The following is a 3745-nucleotide window of genomic DNA, read 5'->3' as shown; positions in this document are numbered from 1 at the left end:
TCATGGTTTATATAAAACTAGATATTACTCATTTAGTTGGTATAGTCAGTTGGTTTTTCTCCAATCCGGGCAAATAACATTGGACAGTAGTTAAGCGGATTCTCAGATATCCCAGAGGTACTTCCAATGCATGTTTATGTTTTGATGGTGACAAACTTGTGTTACAAGTATACACGGATGTAGATATGGCATGAGATTTTGATTCTAGAAAATCTATATCAGGATATATTGCTCACCTTTACAGGGGTAGCAGTCTCATAGCAGTCCAGACTTCAACGATGTGTTGTTCTTTCTACCACAGAAGTAAAGTATATTGTAATCACTGAAGGTTGCAAAGAAATCTTGTGCATAAAGAATTTCCTATAGGAGTTGGGTGTGAAGCAAGACAGCTTTGTTGTATATTGCGACAGTTAAAGTGTCATTCACTTGGCAAAGAATTCAACATACCATTCGAAATCCAAGCACATTGATGTGAGGTATCATTGGATACAAGACGTGCTTGAGAAGAAACAATTGTAGCTTAAAAAGATACACATTACAGAGAATGGGTCAAATATAATGACAAAACCATTACCCGAGGAGAAACTCAAAAACTATATGCAGAAAGTGGGCTTGGCAGTGCCCCTTAAATTATCTGGAGAGGCAGATTTGTTGGGTCCATCTTATTTGAGAGCCTAGAAGTCTAAAGTTCAAAAAAGGGTTCATGATGAGCATAATTTATATACATATTTTACTCTTAATTATTTAATTGTTAGTTATCTTTATTTGTTATTTTTAATTAATTGAATTATTTTGTTGAATAGGGAATTAATTGAAGATTAAGGATAAAAAGGGCATGAGGAAGTTCAAATTTAGAAGTCAATAAGACTAAAATTGGAAGTCAGTCCCTTCAAAAGATGAACGGTGAGCATGCATTTGGAAAGCAGAGATTTGGCAATTTGGAGTGCATGTACTGGCCATTAAAAGAAGAAGTCATTAATTGGTCTTTTGCTTTTGTGGTCTAACGTGTGCTTAGCTTTCAAAGTTTAGTAAGGAAATAGTTTAAAAAGGGCTTGGTGAGTGGGCTTTATAAGTCGGTGGATGGCTTTGACTTATGATAAGTTGTGAAGAATTAATGCAATTAGAATCCAATAAGGATTAAGCAAGTCAGTAACATTATATAAAGGCAAGAGAGTAGCCGCCAGGAGGAGGGAGTGCAAATGCAAGGCAGAAGAGGGGAGAAAAGGACGAGTGCAGCAGTTCGGCTTCATGGCTGTTTTCATTTATTTTGTTGCTCCCAAATCAAGTATGTCTAACTAATTTTCTTATACTGAGATTAAGGATGAAACCCTATTCAATGAAATAATTATCTTTTTATTTAATTAATTCCCTATATATGTTCTTTGATGATTATGGTTTTTATTTCACATGATTAATTGGATGTTAATAAAATCTTTTCATCAATTCTGTCATGCATTATTGATAGTTAGGATTAATATTCGATTAAATCTATGCTTGGATTTATAAAGTTTATACATGATTATCTTTGATTCTATGTCTTTCATTAAATTGTTTACATAGAGTGCTTAGGAAACTTTGACTCTTTATTATTCAATATGTTTACATGAGATTCTTAGATGTCATATTATCAAGCAGAAAAAGAACCTACATTAGATTTAATTACTTGAGCTTAATTGTTATATCTATGAGATGACATAGATTGATTTCAAGTTGTCACTCTAAAATTGGGGGTTAACTAATAATTAGATAATTACTAGTTGAATAGTGGTGGATTCTGAAACCTTGGTAATTTGTCTTATTGATTTCTCATTTGCTTTAATTGTTTTCTTAGTTTAATTAGTTTAATTTCTCTTAAAACTCAATTTGCTCAACTAGGTTAGAATTAATATTAATTTTAGATTTAAATTAGACTTTTCAATTTATAACAATCCATGTGGGATCGACCTCGTTACCACTATTCTATTTCTAAATTCGTGCGCTTGCGAGTATATTAAAATTTTCACAACAAGTTTTTAACGTCGTTGCCGGGGATTGTGCTAGAAAGTCAGTTTAATCTAGGTTGATTTGATTCTTCCACTAGTTATAATTTAGGTTGTCTTTTATTTTTTAATTAAAACAAAAAAAAACCAAAAAAATGTTTATTTGTCTTTAAATTCATTGTTTGGTTGTTTGATTTCTTTTATTTTTAAAGTTTGTTTATTCTCATTTTTGTTGGTTTATTTTATTTTATTTTCTTTCTTTCCTTGTCTAGTTAGTTTATGAGTGTTTGGGAACATGATTCAACAAATCATTTGGTTAAAAGAGAGTCGAAAATCAATAGTAGTCAAGCTAGTTCTTCTCAAGTCATGGATGACCCAAATAGATTATTGCCAGTACTACCACCAGTGCAAGCAGAGAAAACCCTTAGAGAATACTTTTCACCACTTGCAGCCAACCAACCATCTTGTATTGTGTTGCCACAAACTACAGCAACACACTTTGAACTTAAGCCCTCAGTCATTCAACTTTTACCATCTTTCCATGGGTTAGAGAGAGAGGATCTATATTTGCACATTAAGGAATTTTTTGACATATGCTCTACATTCCGTTTTCAAAATTTTAACGATGAGTCAATTAGGCTTCGTATGTTCCCTTTCTCATTAAAAGACAGCGAAAGCTTGGTTGAATTCGCTTCATGTTGGGTCTATAACTACGTGGGATGAATTGAGTAATAAGTTCCTCACCAAGTTTTTTCCTATGTTTAAAACATATGCCCTTAGGAGAGAGATAAGTGATTTTTATCAAAGAGAGGGTGAGCAATTTTATGAGTGTTGGGAAAGATTTAATGATTTACTCCTTAAGTGCCCCCACCATGGTTTTGAGAAATGGAGACTTATACAATGCTTTTATAACGGTTTAACCATGTCGAATCGTCATATGATAGAGTCTATGAATGGTGGGAGATTTTTGAACCTACATGAAGGGGCTGCATGGGATTTCTTTAATTCACTTTCTGAGAATTCTCAACAGTGGGATTTTTCAAACCAAAGGGAAAAATCATCTCAAGTTTCTAGAAAGGGGTTATATAAAGTTAAGGATGATTTTGATGTGAAATCCACTCTAGTTACACTTTCTAGAAAAGTAGATGTCTTAGCTCTGAACCAATCAATGAATCATCATCCTAGTGTAGCTAATGAGGTTTGTGCTATTTGTTCTAACTTGTCTCATACAGCACAGAATTGTCCATTATTACCAGCCTATCCAGAGGCTTATTTTGAGCAGGTTCATGCTTACAATCGTATGAAAAATCCTTCAATAGTCCATATTCATCCACATATAATCCTAATTGGAGGAATACCCGAATTTTTCTTGGAAACAAAATCAACCTTTGTCAAACCAAGGAGGGCAACAATTTAACATGCCCAATCAACAATTTGTCCCTCCTAACCAAGTACATCCTCCTACCCAACAACATATGTCTCAATTTGTTGCACCCCAACAAAGAAAGCCTTCTTTAGAGGATACACTTTAAAGTTTCATTCAGTCAACCCAACAAGCTTTTCAGTCAAACACTCAAGCTATTCTAAAGCTTGAACATCAATTGGGTCAATTAGCAGCTACTGTAGCGGAGAGAGAAAAAGGAAAATTTCCAAGTCAACCAGTTCCTAATCCTAAAGGAGTGTACGAAGTTAGATCGAGTTCCGTATGTGATTTATTATACTAGTATGACACTCAATGATGCACAGTTGAACTATTCAACTACAGA

The 3745-nt window shown here is 33.7% G+C and overlaps 1 non-coding gene across 1 annotated transcript; it reads right to left on the bottom strand.

The window, feature by feature from the left end:
• Window positions 1-2751: 2751 nt before the first annotated feature.
• Window positions 2752-2858, bottom strand: LOC127900115 (small nucleolar RNA R71). Its single transcript, XR_008052138.1, has one exon. It is a non-coding gene; the product is annotated as a small nucleolar RNA R71 (small nucleolar RNA).
• Between the last annotated feature and the right edge of the window lie 887 nt (window positions 2859-3745).

The sequence above is a fragment of the Citrus sinensis genome, chromosome 9 (genome assembly GCF_022201045.2).
Source record: "Citrus sinensis cultivar Valencia sweet orange chromosome 9, DVS_A1.0, whole genome shotgun sequence".
Classification (NCBI taxonomy): domain Eukaryota; kingdom Viridiplantae; phylum Streptophyta; class Magnoliopsida; order Sapindales; family Rutaceae; genus Citrus; species Citrus sinensis.
Note: the sequence above shows the minus strand (reverse complement) of the source record. Positions and strands in the feature narration are given on the sequence as shown.